Source organism: Hyla sarda, chromosome 7 (assembly GCF_029499605.1).
Source record: "Hyla sarda isolate aHylSar1 chromosome 7, aHylSar1.hap1, whole genome shotgun sequence".
Taxonomy (NCBI): domain Eukaryota; kingdom Metazoa; phylum Chordata; class Amphibia; order Anura; family Hylidae; genus Hyla; species Hyla sarda.
The window spans coordinates 185,769,404-185,788,774 of record NC_079195.1 but is presented as its reverse complement, the minus strand read 5'-3'; the positions used below and the strand labels follow the sequence as shown (position 1 = coordinate 185,788,774).

The 19,371-nt window shown below is 41.2% G+C and overlaps 1 protein-coding gene and 1 long non-coding RNA gene across 6 annotated transcripts in view; one reads left to right on the top strand and one right to left on the bottom strand.

Annotated features, from left to right (window-relative positions):
- Window positions 1-4,758, bottom strand: part of RALGPS2 (Ral GEF with PH domain and SH3 binding motif 2) — a 264,782-nt gene extending 260,024 nt beyond the window's left edge. Inside the window, exons 1-2 of one of the 2 annotated variants that reach the window (XM_056531809.1) lie at window positions 4,689-4,758; window positions 1,814-1,880 (exon numbers count right to left, since the gene is read on the bottom strand). The gene's annotated coding sequence lies outside the window, so the exon portion shown is untranslated. Of the gene's footprint in view, window positions 1-1,813; window positions 1,969-4,688 lie in introns of those variants that run through there. The other variant, XM_056531808.1, reaches the window with a different exon arrangement.
- On the top strand, window positions 1,740-18,798 carry LOC130282890 (uncharacterized). 4 transcript variants are annotated; one of them, XR_008846548.1, is made up of 3 exons: window positions 1,740-1,872; window positions 17,184-17,269; window positions 18,547-18,798. It is a non-coding gene; the product is annotated as an uncharacterized LOC130282890 (long non-coding RNA). The 4 variants fall into 4 exon arrangements; XR_008846551.1 differs by lacking the exon at window positions 1,740-1,872 and adding an exon at window positions 3,232-3,340; XR_008846550.1 differs by lacking the exon at window positions 1,740-1,872 and adding an exon at window positions 3,765-3,934.
- The last annotated feature ends 573 nt before the right edge of the window (window positions 18,799-19,371 follow it).

Genomic DNA, 19,371 nt, shown 5'->3' with positions numbered 1-19,371 from the left:
AAGAACCACCCTTGAAGAGCACAATCCTATAGACCAGTGGTCTTCAACCTGCGGACCTCCAGATGTTGCAAAACTACAACTCCTGGCATGCCCGGACAGCCGTCGGCTGTCCGGGCATGCTGGAAGTTGTAGTTTTGCAACATCTGGAGGTCAGCAGGTTGAAGACCACTGCTGTAGACCTTTGATGAAGTCACTAGTGCCCCCATATGGTGAATTTAGCACTGCATCACTACTTCTAATATTCACAGAATTCTTAGTTCTTTATAATACAGTGATCCCTCAACTTACAATGGCCTCAACATACAATAGTTTCAACATACAATGGTCTTTTATGGACCACCGTAAGTTGAAACCAGACTCAACATACAATGCTACAGACAGTCCAGATCTGTGAAACGTGTCAATGGCTGAAAGAACCGACCAATCAGAATGGGCATTCACTGGTAAATCACCTGTATTACTGAAGTGTATGCACTGACTGGTGTCTGGTAGGGCCCCCTACAGTACAGGGAGGTATTACATGTTCTGTGCTCTTTACCTGTGCCAGGGTTAGCTGCTCCTTTGGACACCAGGTGAGGGCGACTCCATTACTTTTTTAGGACACTGTGTACTGTACAGGACCCTGAAGAAGCTCCTGTCCTCTACATAGACCAGTTTTTCCCAACCAGGGTGGCCCCAGCTGTTGCAAAACTACAACTCCCAGCATGCCCGGACAGCCTTTGGCTGTCCGGGCATGCTGGGAGTTGTAGTTTTGCAACAGCTGCAGGCTCCCTGCTTGGGAAACACTGACATAGACAGTGATTTACAGCTCCCAGCAGATCTTTCTTACTTTTATATGTAAGGATTTGCTTTTTCTGTATTAGTTATCTACTTATTTTTCTTTAATCCTCACTTTTTCCTATTTTTGGATGACATTTTGGTGGCTTCAGAACCAATTACCAGGTTTCCATAGAGTTCTGGTCTCAACATACAATGGTTTCAACATACAATGGTCGTCCTGGAACCGATTAATATTGTAACTTGAGGGACCACTGTAGTTGTGTTTTTGTTTTTTCCATGTCCGACATATTTAAAAAGAGACGTTCCGGCCAATGTGTCATACGTATGAAACTTTTGCTATATGACCCCATTTGTTCATATACTTGTCTGTGTGCTGTAGATTTTAATATATGGAAATGTATGTGTAGGGTTGGGAATAACCTCTTCATGTAACCACAAGGGTAGCAGACAAAAGACATTTCAGCTGCTGTAGAGATGTATCGCTCATGGTGTCTCCTTTGTCTTTCCACTGCAGGTAAGTGCCAGATTTGTTAATTACTTCTATTTAAAAAAAATCGTAATCCTTCCAGTACTTATCAGCTGCTGTATGCTCCAGAGGAAGTTCTTTTCTTTTTGAATTTCCTTCTGACACCTCTGTCCATGTCAGGAACTGTCCAGGTTTGCTATGGGGATTTGCTCCTACTCTGGACAGTTCCTAAAATGGACAGAGGTGTCAGCAGAGAGCACTGTGGTCAGACAGAAAGGAAATCCAAAAAGAAAAGAACTTCCTGTGGAGCAAATAGCAGCTAATAAGTACTTGAAGGATTAAGATATTTTTAATAGAAGTAATCTACAAATCTGTTTAACTTTCTGGCACCAGTTGATTTAAAAAAAAAAAAAAAAAATAATGTTTTCCAGTGGAGTACCCCTTTAATATCAGCATGCTACATGATACCTTCAAGGCACTGATCCCCCACTGACTTTTATATGACCCATTGTACACATTTATTAAATATGGTGGTTAAATGTTACTTTAACACTTATATTTACTCACGTTTTCCTCTTCTTTCTGATGGGATCCAGTGTTCTTCCTGACGGTTCCCAGTCAAGCAGGTAAGATGCTGAAAGTTGATAAAGTATAAGTGATAAATAAGATATATACCGTATGCTTTTCGTATGACATTGGGGGAGATTTATCAAAACCTGTCCAGAGGAAAAGTTGCTGAGTTGCCCATAGCAACCAATCAGATCGCTTCTTTCATTTTTGAAAAGGCCTCTGAAAAATGAAAGAAGCGATCTGATTGGTTGCTATGGGCAACTGGACAACTTTTCCTCTGGACAGGTTTTGATAAATCTCCCCTATTGTTGCCATAAAATTGTATCATCTTGCAAAGCATATTCATATTTTTGTAGATTTCGTTGCTGTACTTTTCGCCAAGACTTAACCTTGAAGGGTGGAATACATTTTCTAATACTAGACTATAAATGTTTGGTGACTGTACAGGCATCCTGGCCATAAAGCCTAGTAAAGAGACTGTTCATACAGGACTTGTGGGTGCACTAGAGACCGAAATCTGAGTCATCGGCCCTCATTTACTATTGCAAACCCGACATGTTTTGTTGTATTGTGCACCAGATTCACCAGAATTTACGCCAGAATTGAAGAAAAAAAAAAAGACTAACTCTCCATTTTTGCTAAGAAAACCCAAAAAGGGGCATGACCATCGAGGAAAGGGGCGTGGTCACTGAAAAGGGGCGTGTTCCCGACATTATCACAAAAACCCAACATATTTACTAAGGTTTACACAGAAAATGTGGTGGATTTCAGCTGAGGAAAACCCAGACAGATCAGAGCAGGTGTAACAAAAGAAAAGTGTAGGGAAAGTGGAAAATGTAGGGAAACCTTAGTAAATACTGTGGAAACTAAATTGTAGGGAATTAAAACCCACAAAGAAACCTACACTCCACTCTTAGTAAATAAGTACCATCATGTACATCAATATATCTGAAGAATCCTACTGGTGCTGCCGCTGATCTAGTTTTGTAGAGATTGTCTCTTGAAGGATCGAGCTGTTAGAGGTTAAAAGGGTACTCCGTCGGAAAACAATTTTTTTCAAATCAACTGGTTCCAGAAAGTTAAACCGATGTGTAAATTAAAAACAAAAGGAAAAATAGCCAGCACAACAACCTAATACACAGGTGCCGCTGCTGTGGCAAATACAAAATGTACAAAAAAGAAAGTTGCAACAGCACTCTAGGTCAAAAAATGGAGGCTCTTAGCGCACTTTTTGATCAAAATGTGTCCCGCCATGTGTAAATTATTTCCATTTAAAAATCGTAATCCTTCCAGTACTTATTAGCTGCTGTATACTACAGAGGAAGTGGAGTTGTTCTTTTCCATCTGACCACAGTGCTCTCTGCTGACACCTCTGTCCATGTCAGGAACTGTCCAGAGTAGGAACAAATCCCCATAGAAAACCTCTCCTGCTTTGGGCAGTTCCTGACACAGACATAGGTGGCAGCAGAGAGCACTGTGGTCAGACAGAAAAGCACTACACAACTTCCTCTGCAGCATACAGCAGTTAAGTACTGGAAGGGTTAAGATTTTTTTTTATTGAAGTAACTTACAAATCTGTTTAATTTTCTGGCATCAGTTGATATGAATAACATTGTTTTCCACTGGAGTACCCCTTTAAACTGCTACTTGTGTGAATAGATATCTGGTTGGGCTGAGTAATTGAGTCCCAAGATGATGAGAACATTAACCGTAATAACCATTTAATATGAAATAAAACTATTTTCATGTATATTCTCTCTGAGGAAGAATGAGAGGTAAAGGGGGCAATCAGATCGCTACTTTTATTTTGCAGAGGCCTTGTTAAAAATGAAAGAAGCGATCTGATTGGTTGCTATGGGCAACTGGGCAACTTTTCCTCTGAACAGGTTTTGTTAAATCTCCCCCAAAATCTTTTCCCAGTCAACTTAAAAATGAAGAATGACCTACCTGTTACAGCTGTTTTAGGGTCCTATCCGCTCTGCCGTAGTATCCCCCCGAGCTTCATCTAAGGCTACTCTATAGCAACCTAGTGCTTTGCTATGTACCTATAGGAAACAAGAGCCCCAAAACATGTCTACACATGTGGTACTCTTACTTTTGGAGGAGACTCTGGTTTGGGTATGAGTTTTCTTTCTTCTGGAGAAAAGCAAATATATAGGCCCTCATTTACTAAGAAAATCGGGTTGTAAGTCTATGTTGCTTTCTTACCCGATTGCTTTTTTCCCCTGGTATTTATTCTTATGTCGCATCCTGTTTGTCGCACGTGGGTTTTGTTGGTTTTGGTTTCCAACTCCTCTGAGCTGTCGGGAAAAAATCCACAACAATTCAATAAATTCGAGTTGGAAACCTTTATAAATACGTGGGAAAGCTCAGAAATGTCGGGTTACGCCCCTTTTTCGGGTTTGGGAGAATCCACATCGGGTCCGTCGGAAAAAAATGTTGCATCGTGTCGCAGACTGGCGCACGATGTCTGCGACATGGCGCAGACAAAGCTGCGCCAAAAAAACCCGACAAAAGAGGTCGGGTTTAGAATAGTAAATGAGGGCCATTGGGTTTTTCAGACGAGTTCATATTTTTCCTTCCTGTGAGCAGTGATATCATAGAAGGGATGTGACAACTGGGGAACGCTAATATAGCTCATTCACCCCGAATATCCCCAACCTAATGCCTTTAAATCCCCCATAGTACCTCAACTTTTCATCACACCCCAAAATAATTACAGAATCCAGATAAGACATCAAAGCTAAACTGACACTCCACACCAGACTTACAGATACTTAAATTGTTATAACCTTTCACAAGATTTTTAAAAACCATGGTTTTGATAGATTAACCCTTTAGAGTGGTGATAAGGTGATTTTTAGTGCTTTACCTGCTGTTATTCATCAGTCCCCTCCATAGTGCACAAAAGTTATCACTTTCTCAATTTCAGGGGGTGGAACCAGATTTGGGTTGTTTTCCAGTAGTACACACAGTTGCCTCCTTTCCTGGAAACCAGTGATCAATGTAAAAGATCAGTGTGTGCAGTGTTATAGGTCCCTATGGGAGCTATAACACTGCAAAAAAAAGTTTAAAAAAAAGTTAATAAAGATCATTTAACCCCTCCCCTAATAAAAGTTTGAATCACCCCCCTTTTCCCATAAAAAACAAACAAACTATGTAAATAAAAATAAACATATGTGGTATCACCGCGTGCGGAAATGTCCGAATTATAAAAATATATTATTAATTAAACCGCACGGTCAATGGCGTGCACGCAAAAAAATTCCAAATTCCAAAATAGTGCATTTTTGGTCACTTTTTATATCATGAAAAAATGAATAAAAAGCGATCAATAAGTCCTATCAATGCAAAAATTATACCACTAAAAACTTCAGATCACGGCGCAAAAAATGAGCCCTCATACCGCCCCCTACACGGAAAATAAAAAAGTTATAGGGGTCAGAAAATGACAATTTTAAACGTATAAATTTTCCTGCATGTAGTTATGATTTTTTCCAGAAGTACGATAAAATCAAACCTATACAAGTAGGGTATAATTTTAATTGTATGGACCTACAGAATAAAAAGGTGTCATTTTACCGAAAAATGTACTGTGCAGAAACGGAAGCCCCCAAAATGTACAAATTGGCGTTTTTTTTTTCAATTTTGTCTCACATTGATTTTTTTTTTCTGTTTCGTCGTAGATTTTTGGGTAAAATTACACTACAAAGTAGAATTGGTGACGCAAAAAATAAGCCATAATTTGGATTTTTAGGTGAAAGATTGAAAGAGTTATGATTTTTTAAAGGTAAGGAGGAAAAAACGAAAATGCAAAAACGGAAAAACCCCGGGTCCTTAAGGGGTTAAGGAACAGTTTTTCATCTTTTTATATGTTGGGGATCCATAGGCTATGACATGAAAGGAGGTTCTTTGAGATGAAAGCCTTTTCAATCCTCCTGCTCCCAGAAATGTGCTCTCCTCTTTTAATCATCTATTCTACATAATGTCCCGACCCCAGGACATGAAGTCCGGGGGCCTTGAAGTTGCCCGCCATGACTAGCAGTTGGGGGTCTTATCATTGTATCATAGTGTTATAGCTGAGATTTTCTTATCCTGGAAATGCGAGTAAAGATCACCCAAAATTGTATTGAAAAGTGGTCTTCTCAAAGAAAATAACCACCATGCAAAAATGTATGGCGTACTGCAATCCACTGGTCTTCTCAAAGAGGTGGTCTTTTGGGGAGGATTCGCTATATTGTAGAGTTTTGAAGGATAAACACTTGTTTTCCTGCCTTTAGCTGTTACATTGGGATTGATTAAACTGATTTCTAGTATTCAGTCGTGTTACAGCTGTTCCGATGCTTTCAGCATATGTAGATCCAGGGTCATCCATGCGCTGGTCTCCAGCTGTTGCCAAATTGCCCTCCTAGCACGTTCCTGCAGACGACATCCTATGAAGCATTGGGTTAAACCTCTTTCAACAAACAGGAGGCCAATTTGTTCTCAGTAATTTCCAGTTCTGATGAAACAGGAAAATGAAATGAATCATCGCAGAGTGAGGAGCAGTCGGCGGTGTCACTGACGCTGGGAAGGACGGGGCGAAACCTCAGTATCCATGTACAATTCCTCTCGCTGTTCAGAAAATTTTCCATCCAAAATAAAAGTAAATAATACACTGAATTTCCCTCCTGTAAAAAAAAAATTTCCTCTTTTAAAAAATAATTCCGTTCGGGTTCTTATCGTGAATATCACCTTTTACCTTCTCACATTCGGTGCTGGTCGATTTTATAAGATTTTTCTATTTTGTACAGATATATTCAGAAAGGAATCAGCTCGGGATATCGTTCCTACACAAAGCAAAGTCATCTCATCCTGTTAGATGAAGAAATTGCTGAATAGTAATGTTGTTTAGTCTTAAAGGGGTATTCCAGGATTTCAGCTGGCTATGCTACAGGGGCTGTAAAGTTAGTGTAGTTCATAATAAAGTGTCTGTACCTGTGTGTGATGGTAGCTTCACAATTCTGTGATTTTTACCCTGATGTTAATTTTTAACCGCATACGGTTTCCCAGGTTGCAGTGCGGCCCGAGACATTACATCACTAGTCAGGTGTGCAAAGGGAGCCTGTCTGCTTTAATGGGTGGAGCGACTGCTGGGTGGAGAGGAGATCATTCTGAAAGAATTGTATTTTTGCAACTGCTGGAGTCACCATGGTTGGAACACTGGTCTATTGTTTACAGCAAAGCATGGGGCAGCTCAGGTGTGCTTTAATGGGTGGGGTGGCTGATGTGTGAGAGGGAGAATAATGACCTCACACTTACAAACAAGGGATCGGGGGACTTGTAGTCGGAGGGAGGGAACTCTAACAGGAAATAGGCAGTTCCCCAAAAGAAAGCATCAGCGTCATGGTAGCCTCACAACACAGCTATTTAGCTTCAAGACAAGCACAGATCCTTCCTAAGCATGTCCATTACTGTCTGGCAGATAAGAACTAAAATCACCTTTATGGTGGATTCAAACTGACATTTTTTGCTTGGACATGTCAATTCTTTCTGCGGAGGACAAAACTTACATTTCCATGCTAGATGTTTCCAGTGCCACGTGAATGGGACTTATGAGTGATAATAAATATGGACAAAAATTACGACAGTAATAAACAGTTACAACAGTAGTCTCAAACGGTGGCCCTCCAGATGTTGCAAAACTTCAACTCTCAGCATGCCTGGACAGCCGTTGGCTGTCCGGGCATGCTGGGAGTTGAAGTTTTGCAACATCTAGAGTAGGGATCGACCGATATCGATTTTTAGGGACGATACCGATAATCTGTGGAGGTTAGGGCCGATAGCTTATACCGATATTCCGGTATAAGCTATCGGCAATTTAAAGCCCCCTAACAAACCCCCCCCCCCCCCCCCCGCGAGACACCGCTGCAGATCATTGATTTAAAGCGGGCATTTTAAATCAACTGCAGTGGCTTTTGCGGTGCCATAGGCCGCCGCCGCCGCCGCCACCCGCTTCTCTACCCCTGCCTGTCCGGGGGTCCTCCTGAGTCCTATCACCGTTACACCGCACTTCACGCCCCACCCCGGCACCATTGCCTCCCCCATCCCCGGTTTAATAATTACCTGATCCCGGGGTCCACTCTACATCTGGCTCCCGTGGCGTCCTCCTGAGCTGTCACTATGCGCACTGACGGTGACGTTGCATTGAGGACGTCACTCGTCATTGCGCACAGCGTAACGCAGGACGCAGCACGGGATCAGGTAATTATAAAACCGGGGATGGGGGAGGCAATGGCGCCGGGGCGGTGCGGTGGGGGGTGCGGTGCGGGGGGGGGGGTGTTCGCGGTGCGGTGGGTGGTGCGGCACGGTGCGGGGGATTATCAGCAAGGTAATTGCCGATACCAATAACACCCAAAATCGGGAATATCGGCCAAACCGATAATCGGTCGATCCCTAATCTGGAGGGCCACAGTTTAAGACCACTGAGTTACAAAAAGGAAATTGTACTTGACAGAAGAGGACAGCCAAATCAGTTCATGCACCTTAGATAGCTGCTGGCTGAATCGCTCATCCTCCAACCCTATACACAAGCATGCTGGGCTTCACCAAGTGTTCACAATAGGAAGAGAGAAATAAGCTGCTGCCAGACACCTCTACCTGCAGCTTATGTACAGTGAGAACAAAGCAGCAGACATATTGAAATCCAACAGACCAATTCTCCTTCCTCCCAACAGAGACCTGCATACACATAGATCAGTGTTTACCAACAAGGATGCCTCCAACTGTTGTAAAAGTACAAAGTTACCCCAGATCACTACACAAGGGTGCACCTCTTTTTCTGTCTTTTTCCCCCCACTTTTTGTTTCAAACTCCTTCCATGTAAGAACTATGGAGGCCACTGTATTCTTGGGAACTTTCAGTGAAGCAGAATTGTTTTGTACCTCTCTCTAGAGCCACACAATCCTGTCTCGGAGCTGTACAGGCAGTTCTTTCTACCTCCTGGCTTGGTTTTGCTCTGATGTACAGTGTCAGCTGTGAGACCTTATATAGGGCAGTGTCTTTCCAATTCTAATCAGCTGAATTTAACAAGGGTGACTCCAATCAAGGAGTACAAACATCTCCTAAATGATCAAGAGAAATGGGAGGAGCCAGAGCTAAGGCTCAAGTGTCATAGCAAAGAGTATGAATACTTATGCCCATGCAGAAATAAATTACATTTTTATTCATTTGAAAAAGATTTCTAAAATTCTGTTTTTACTTTGTCATCATGTGGAATTAAGTGTAGAATGATGGGAAAAAAGATTTTTTTATTATTATTTTAGCACCTCAACATAACAAAATGTAAAAAAAAAAAGTGAAAGGTCAAAAAACTTTCTCCATTCATCGTAAGCAGAAAGCACTTTTTACTGCTTTACAAAACATCTTGCCTAAACTCTTTACTGCCCCCTAGGGTACAGCTACAGCATCTGCAGCCCGAAATTCCACATATAGGACAGACTTTAAGGGGGAGATTTATCAAAACCTGTGCAGAGGAATAGTGGTGCAGTTGCCCATAGCAACCAATCAGATTGCTTCTTTCATTTTCCACAGGCCTCTTTAGAGGCCTGTGGAAAATGAAAGAAGCAATCTGATTGGTTGCTATGGGCAACTGCACCACTCTTCCTCTGCACAGGTTTTGCTAAATCTCCCCCTATGTCTCAATGTTTTTAATTCCCTGTAACGCTGAAACATTATGAAATTGTCAACCTAGAAAAATTTGGATAAATTATGCTTCTTATTCCCGATTATGAGCCATTGTAAAAGGGCAAGCGATCAGCCGACGAACAAGCATTGGATCTTTTGTGCCAACATTTAAAGTGTACATCCAAAGTTTTAGGCAGTTTTATGAAAAATGACTATAGGGCAGCACTGTGCACAACAGTCATTTTTCTTAATCACTTTAATTATTAATTTGGCGCCAGAATACTTATACCAAGCTTCCCGCCAACACTCAGTGAAGGTACTCTGGAGCCAAAATCAAAATTAATTCAGAAAAATAATTATTGTGCACAGTGCAGCAGTACAGTCATTTTTCATAAGGCTGCCTAGAACTTTGGAGGTACTCTTTAAAGGGGTTCTCCGCCCCTAGACATCTTATGACCTATCCAAAGGATAGGGGATAAGATGTCTGATCGTAGAGGTTCCGTCACTCCCCCTCCCACAGGATAGGGAATACGTTTTAGATTGTGGGGGTCCGACCGCTCCCAGCGGTCGGACCCCCGCAATCTAAAACTTATCCCCTATCCTTTGGATAGGGGATAATTTTTTCTGTAGGGTAGTTCTCCTTTAAAGGGGTACTCCCCTGGGAAATTTATTTTTTATCAAATGGTGCCAGGAAATTAAACAGATTTGTAAATGACTTCTATTTAAAAATCTTAATCCTTAGTACTTATCAGCTGCTGTTTGTTCCACAGGAAGTTCTTTTCTTTTTGAATCTCCTTTCAGTCTGACCACAGTGCTCTCTGCTGACACCTCTGTCTATTTTAGGAACTGTCCAGAGTAGGAGCAAATCCCCCATAGCAAACCTATCCTGCTCCGGACAGTTCCTGACATGCACAGAGGTGTCAGCAGAGAGCACTGTGGTCAGACAGAAAGGAAATTCAAAAAGAAGAGAACTTCCTATGGAGCATATACCAGCTGATAAGTACAGGAAGGATTAATATTTTACAAATCTGTTTTAAAGGGGTACTCTGGTGAAAACTTTTTTTTTTTCTTTTTTTCTTTTTTAAATCAACTGGTGCCAGAAAGTTAAACAGATTTGTAAATGACTTCTATTAAAAAATCTTAATCCTTCCTGTACTTATTAGCTGCTGAATACTACAGCGGAAATTCTTTTCTTTTTGAAACACAGAGCTGTCTGCTGACATCATGACCACAGTGCTCTCTGCTGACACCTCTGTCCATTTTAGGAACTGTCCAGAACAGCATATGTTTGCTATGGGGATTTCCTTTTACTTTGGACATTTCCTAAAATGGACAGAGATGTCAGCAGAGAGCACTGTGCTCATGATGTCAGCAGACAGCTCTGTGTTTCAAACGGAAAATAATTTCCACTGTAGTATTCAGCAGCTAATAAATACAGGAAGGATTAAGATTTTTTAAATAGAAGTAATTTACAAATCTGTTTAACTTTCTGGCACCAGTTGATTAAAAAAAAAGTTTTTCACCGGAGTACCCCTTTAACATTCTGGCACCAGTTGATTTAAAAAATATGTTTTCCAGGGGAGTTACCCTTTAATGGGCTTCATTATTGATCGATCCTTATGAAGGTTCAGCAAACAAACGCCAGTCACTGAGATCGGCAACATGTTCAACCTTCCAGCGGACTTCACCGGAGAAGTCCAGTTTGCCAATGGGATGCCACTTGTCGGTGGCAAATTGCAGTGAACATATGTGCAGAATTTTAATCTCTTTGAATGGAGCAAATCTCCTCGCTGAATTTCCTCAGTGTGAACACGCTCTTAGTGTAAAGCAGCAAGTGTACATTAGCTTGAGCTTTATGGGTCCTGAGGGTAATTACAATTACTGGTGGGAATTCAATATGCAAAATACTTTCCATGTAATGTTACAGATGAACAGAATGTATTGACTGCCCGGTATGCTACGGCGTCGGAGGGAGAATAGTGGTATGACGGCGTTTTGGACGATGGAGTTTCGGATGAGGGAGAATGGATTTGTGGCTGAAAGAGGACGGCGATTGGTGTGACGGAGGAGGCAGGACGCCGTTTCCCCTGACGGAGGACGGAGTTATGTCTGATGACTGACGGTGATTGGTCCAAGGAAGGAGGCGGGACGCCGTTTCATCTGACGGAGGACGGAGTTACGGCTGACGACTGACGATGTCCTAAAATGGACACTGTAGTATGCACAAGTCATTGTTCCTCAACCTATGGCCTCCAGCTGTTGCAAAATTACATCTCTGAAGGCTGTCAGGGCATGATGGGAGTTGTAGTTTTGCAACACCTGGAGAGCCACAGGCTGGCAAACGCTTGCTTAACCTTTTAAGGACCAAGGGCGTACCTGTACGTCCTGGGTCGTTTCCCTTTCTATACCATGGGGCCACGGCCGGGACTCGTGGCTAATGGCGCGCGGCGCTGATACTGCTATTAACCCTTTAGACGCAGCGTACAAAGTTGATCGCCGCGTCTAAAGTGAAACTAAACTACCTCCGGCTAGCTTAGTGGGCTGTTCGGGACCACCGCGGCGAAATTGGGGCATCCCGAACAGCTGAAGGACACAAGGAGGGTCCCTACCTTCCTCCTTGCTGTCCGATCGCCGAATGACTGCTCAGTGCCTGAGATCCAGGCATGAGCAGTCAAGCGGCAGAATCATTAATCAATGGTTTCCTATGAGAAACCACTGATCAATGATAAAGATCAGTGTGTGCAGTGTTATAGGTCCCTATGGGAGCTGTAACACTGCAAAAAAAAAAGTTAATAAAGATCATTTAACCCCTTCCCTAATAAAAGTTTGAATCACCCCCCTTTTCCCGTTAAAAAAACTGTGTAAATACAAATAAACATATGTGATATTGCCGCGTGTGGAAATGTCCGAATTATAAAAATATATTGTTAATTACACCGAACGGTCAATGGCGTACGCACAAAAAAATTCCAAAGTATTTTTCGTCACTTTTTATATCATGAAAAAAATGAATAAAAAGTGATCAAAAAGTCCGATCAATACTAAAATGGTACCGCTAAAAACTTCAGATTACGGTACAAAAAATGAACCCTCATACCGCCCCATATGCGGAAAAATTTAAAGTTATAGGGGTCAGAAGATGACAATTTGAAATGTATACACTTTCCTGCATGTAGTTATGTAGGTTTGATTTTGTCGTACTTCTGGAAAAAAAATCATAAGTAGGGTATCAATTTAATCGTATGGACCTACAGAATAAAGAGAAGGTGTCATCTTTACCGAAATATGCACTGCGTAGAAACTGAAGCCCCAAAAGTTACAAAATTGTGTTTTTTCTTCAATTTTGGCGCACAATTATTAATTTTTTTCTGTTTCGCCGTAGGTTTTTGGGAAAAATGACTGATGTCATTACAAAGTAAAATTGGTGGTGCAAAAAATAAGCCATCATATGGATTTTTAGGTGCAAAGTTGAAAGAATTATGATTTTTTAAATGTAAGGAGGGAAAAAACGAAAGTGCAAAAATTTAAAAACCTTGAGTCTACTCCGGCGGAAAACTTTTTTTTTTTCCTGAAAGTTAAACAGATTTGTAAATTACTACTCTTAAACAATCTTAATCCTTCCAGTACATTTTAGGGGCTGTATACTACAGAGGAAATGCTTTTCTTTTTGGATTTCTCTTCTGTCACAACCACAGTGCTGTCTGCTGACTTTCTCCTGCTCTGGACAGTTCCTAAAATGGACAGCAGAAGTCAGCACAGAGCACTGTGGTCGTGACAGAAGATAAATCCAAAAAGAAAAACATTTCCTTTGTAGTATACAGCTCCTAAGAAGTACTGGAAGGATTAGGATTTTTTTTTTTATATAAGTAATTTACAAACTGTTTTCCACAGGAGTACCCCTTTAACCTCTTAAGGATGCGTACGTCATGAGTCAGCTCCCGATCTATAACACAGGGCCACGGCGAAATCGCGGCATCCCGAACAGCTTACAGGACAGCAGGAGGGCCCCTACCTACCTCCTCGCTGTGCGATCGACGAATGACTGCTCAGTGCCTGAGATCCAGGCAGGAGCAGTCAAGCGGCAGAATCATCGATCACTGGTTTCCTATGAGAAACCATTGATCAATGATGAAGATCAGTGTGTGCAGTGTTATAGGTCCCTATGGGAGCTATAACACTGCAAAAAAAAAGTGGGAAAAAAAGTGAATAAAGATCATTTAACTCCTCCCCTATTAAAAGTTTGAATCACCCCCTTTTCCCTTTAAAAAAAAAAAAGTGTAAATAAAAATAAACATATGTGGTATCGCCGCGTGTGGAAATGTCCGAATTATAAAAAATATATTGTTAATTAAACCGCACGGTCAATGGCGTACGCGCAAAAAAAATAAGTCCTATCAATGCAAAAATGGTACCATTAAAAACTTCAGATCACGGCGCAAAAAAATGGCCCTTATACTGCCCCATACGCGGAAAAATAAAAAAGTTATAGGGGTCAGAAGATGACAATTTTAAACGTATAAATTTTCCTGCATGTAGTAATGATTTTTTTCAGAAGTACAACAAAATCAAACCTATATAAGTAGGGTATCATTTTAATCGTATGGACCTACAGAATAAAGATAAGGTGTCATTTTTACCAAAAAATGTACTATGTAGAAACGGAAGCCCCCAAAATTTACAAAATGTCGTTTTTTTTCCAATTTGGTCTCACAATTATTTTTTTCCCACTTTGCCGTAGATTTTTGGGTAAAATGACTGAGGTCATTACAAAGTAGAATTGGTGGCGCAAAAAATAAGCCATCATATGGATTTTTAGGTGCAAAATTGAAAGAGTTATGATTTTTTAAAGGTAAGGAGGAAAAACCGAAAATGCAAAATGGAAAAACCCTGGTCCTTAAGGGGTTAAGGGTTTAACAGTAAATTAAAGTAAATTTAAAGGGGGTTATCCAGGAAAAAACTTTTTTTTTATATATCCACTGGCTCGAGAAAGTTAAACAGATTTGTAAATTACTTCTATTAAAAATCTTAATCCTTTCAGTACTTATGAGCTTCTGAAGTTAAGGTTGTTCTTTTCTGTCTAAGTGCTTTCTGATGACACGTGTCTCGGGAAACACCCAGTTTAGAAGCAAATCCCCATAGCAAACCTCTTCTAAACTGGGCGTTTCCCGAGACACGTGTCATCAGAGAGCACTTAGACAAAAAAGAACAACCTTAACTTCAGAAGCTCATAAGTACTGAAAGGATTAAGATTTTTTAAATTGAAGTAATTTACAAATCTGTTTAACTTTCTGGAGCCAGTTGATATATATAAAAAAGTTTTTCCTGGATAACCCCTTTAACTGTGGTATCCAGTATCATGCAGCTGCTGCCAAGAAAAATTAAATCATGAAGGCATCTAAAGCAGCAGAGATGTATACAGCAAAAACAATTGTGGTGGCGGGGTGTGTGGTGCAGGGCAGATGTTGTTACCCTAGGGGCAGATGGCATTAACCCCTTGTATTCATGACGCCAGGGCGTGGTTTATCCTCAATACCACCCAAAGGTATACCGCTGGATCCTGGACAAGGCACGGGGGCAATAATGACTCCGATGCCAATTTACGGACAACGGTAGCTTTACTGAGGGTAAACAGTTGGTGAAGTCTATACAGTTCAGCCAGGCCCAATGATGTGACGGGTGACTCAGAGACCTTAAGGGCTTTCTGGGACTTGTAGTAGGACTGGACAATGTAATGCAGACCACACTGACTTGACAGATGACAGGGACTGACTTGACTTGACTCATAAAGCTGTGACTTTATCTTACTTGAATTGATGGTGACTGCAGGACTGGACTTTGAGGTCTCCAACACTCTGGACATACAGGAGGCACGACTGACCTCAGCAAAGACTTATCTCCAAAGAGAGCGAAGCTAGCTCCACCCAGGGCTTATATGGGGGAGACTAGCAGGGAGCCCATAGGTCACTCTTGGGATCACCTGGTCACTGGTACCTCCTGGGTAACAATCACATGACATATCACATGGTATAACTCTTAAAGCAACATTACATTTTATAACACTTTACATAGTAAAACATATTTACAATGGGTAAACAAGTGTAGGGGGCCTTGGGGACACTGAAGGAGGCTGCCTGACAAGACAACAGGAGCACGGGGTAACACCTCCCGTACTGGGCCACCACACAATGGACCGGATTTATCATTTTGTTAAAGACAAAAATGAATGTAATTTTTACAATTGAGTTGTTTTTGTCTTGGATAGACTGATCAATCAGGGTCATAGTTCTCCCATCGTACAAATCACCCCCCAGATTGTACATGGGATACTAAGTTCAGTTTTGGGCACCAGTGTACACAGCGGAGCTAAAGTCAGTTCAAAGACTGGTAAAAAAGAGTAATGAATGGAATGGGAGACATGAGCAAAATGAAAGTTCAGAAAAAAAAATGATGGCTTCAGTGACCTACTAAATATGTATAAATATATCAAGAAGCAATCCAGAGATCTCTTCCATAGTCTATTTATGCCCATGATGGTAACAATGAGGGCATCATCCACATCTAGAGGGGGGGGGGGGGAAGTTTCTACACCAGCACAGATAGGGATTCTTTACTGTAAGAGCAGTGAGACTACGGAACTTTCTGCCAGAGGAAGTTATGGTGAACTCAATAAAAGAGATCAAAAGAGGCCTGGATGCATTTCTAGAGAGCAATAATATTACAGAACAATTGTCATCAGTCTCATGGGGAATTTTTTCTTTCCCGTGGATCATTGCTTTGGGGTTAGGGTCTATTCACACAGCAGAATTTACGCTTGCAGAATTCTGCCTCAAATTAAACCCATAGACTTCTATGGGATTCCGCACTCCCATTCACACTTCTGAATTTCCACAAGCAGAAATTCAGAAGTGTAAATGGGAGTGCGGAATCCCATAGAAATCTATGGGCTTCAATTTGGGGTATGATTCCGCAGGTGGAAATTCTGCCGTGTGAATAGACTCTTATAGTTAGAACTGGATAGGAAGATGTCTTTTTTTTTTTTCTTCAATGCTACAAACCATGTTAGGCTGCATTCACACGACGTTTTTGCAATACAGTTCCCGTATACGTTTTCAATGTGAAAACCGTATGGAACTGTATTGAAAACTGTATTCATTGACTCTCCATTGAAAACCGTATGCCAAAAGATACATCCGTTTGCATCAGTTTTGCATCATGTATGGTTTTGTCAGTTTTTTTCTCATACCCAAAACCGTAGCTTAATAAACATGGTTTTTGGTACGGGTGAAAAACTGTATGAAACTGTATATGTTTTCTTTTAACATTGGAGTCAATGGGAACCGTTCAGAACCGTATGTGCGTACGGTTCCATCCGGATTGCACCATACCGTTTTTGACTTTGCACAGTTTTTCTTATTGGAATTTCAATCAAACAAGTGAAGCTTTATTCATAATAGAGTGAAAAATGAAACACTTTTTTTTCTTAAAACATGGATGCAACCGGACATCATTTTTCAAACCGTATACTTTTTTAAAAAAAAAATTGTATACGGGTTAAAATTTGTACACACGATTTGATACAGTTTAGTCAGGTTTTGAGGAATCAGTTTTTCATCAAAAACCTGATACGGGAACTATACTGCAAACACCTGGTGTGAATGCAGCCTTACTAAAATGTATGACAATATGTTCCCTTATGTGACAGACTTTGGATGGCTCGTCTTCAAGGTGGATTTCATCGCTCTGGATACAACAGATGTCACCGCTACAACTGTCTCACTTGTGACCATGGTAACAATAAGCTTAAAGAATCATTTACAATATTATTAAGACACATTTTTTACAATAAAGCCAGCTGTTTGGTTTAGAGATTGTAAGCATTGAGGACAGGGAATTTTAGGATATATTTATCAATCCATGTGAGAGAAAAAATAGTGATTTCCCCACAGCAACCAATCACAGCTCAGCTAACGAGCTGTGGTAAAGTGAAAGCTGAGCTGTGATTGGCTGCTGTGGGGAAAATCCCTCAATTATTTTCTCTCACACAGTTTGATAAATCTGGGCCATTGTGCAGGTTCAGATGGCGGACACATCTTTTAATCAAACCCAATGAAGCAACATTTATTAGACAATCTGTCTATCAGGGGCATTGCTAGGTCTCCAAATGACCCAGGCCTAGAGTCCATAGCCCAGCCACGCCCCTAACCACACCCTCAGACACGCCCCTAAGAGAATGCATGAAGCATTAACAGGGACATTACTCCTCCATTCTGGTGATTGGTGGGTGTCCCAGCATTCTATCCCTTATCATGTGGATAGAGGATCAATTTAAATTTTGGGAATACCTTTAAGAGCAATGGTTGATGTGATGGGATCATAAATAATCAATCTTGGCGTTTATTATCCCACGCGGTGAACATAGTAAACTTAAAAGAATTTGAAACATTATATTTTCAAAGATGGGACATATACGCTTGCGGCAATACCATTTTTTGTAATGGGGAAAGGTGCTGATTTTTATTTTTATTGGGGGGGGGGGGGGGGGGTTATATTTTTTTTAAAATCTTTTTTTTTTCTACCTCGCTGGTTAGCAAATAAAGGGGGAACATCATATGCATATTTTTTCTTTGTTAACCCCTTAGGGACATGTTGCAAATGTACGCTGCAGCGAGTAAAGTTTTTCTGCCGTGAGGAAATTCTGTTCTCCGCACCTAGTAGAGCCTGAAAGGCCGTGGCTATGCATGGAGGGCGGGAGAACAGCGGGGCTGACGAGCACCAGGAACATCATGTCACTTTCCAGAAGTCACCGCTGTCTTAAAGCACTGGTGGCAATAAAAACAGCGGTAGACAGAGACCCAGGGCTATGGGCCTAAGGCCTGGGGCTACAGCCCCCCTCCCCCCCCCTTAACAACGCCCCTGCTGTCTACCTCAGAGTCCCATTTTCCATAAAACCACTCCTTTATATAGGCACAGACATTTTGACAGGGGTTTTCTGTAATAGGATGGGAGGTCATATGAGATCCCATTTGTGGACAAATCCTTAGCTAGTGCATTTTGTTCTCCTGCAGATGAGAAGTTTTCTGGCGACGGAAATCCCGAAAGGAGAGTTTAAACTGGTGGTGATAAGTAATTCAACAAAATAAAGACCACAAATCCACAGTGCTCATCCAGGAAGAGTGAGAAGCCATAGAGCCAACCCCAGGATCAACACATCCTCTGGAAATACACAAATTATACACTGCATATATCAGATAACTAACTAGAAGACCATAGTTTGTATCCAAAGCAATATACAAAGAACTACAGCTTTAGAGATGAGCAAACTTACAGTAAATTCCATTCGTCACAAACTTCTCGGCTCGGCAGTTGATTCTTTTCCTGCGTAAATTAGTTCAGCCTTCAGGTGCTCCGGTGGGCTGGAAAAGGTGGACACAGTCCTAGGAAAGAGTTTCCTAGGACTGTATCCATCTTTTCCAGCCCACGGGAGCACCTGAAAGCTGAACTAATTTATGCAGGAAAAGTCATCAACTGCCGAGCCGAGAAGTTTGTGACGAATCGAATTTACTGTAAGTTCGCTCATCTCTATACAGCTTGGGTGCCAGGACCACTGCCAATCTAATATTGATATTGTATTACTAAGACCAGCGAGCTATAAGATAAGAAAAAAGGTCTAGGAGAACTAAGATTGGGAAACGTAATTCTTCTCATCTCATTTAAAACTATTATTCTTTGCCAATTTCTGACCACTTCAGATCTACTATGCCACATTAGATATAAATATAATTTTTTATTTTTTTTTGCCAAAATGTATTCTTCAGGGTTACAGACTACAAAGTTGTGAATAAAGTATCACACGTCTTATTAAAGAAAAGAAAATCTGTATATTGTCTATG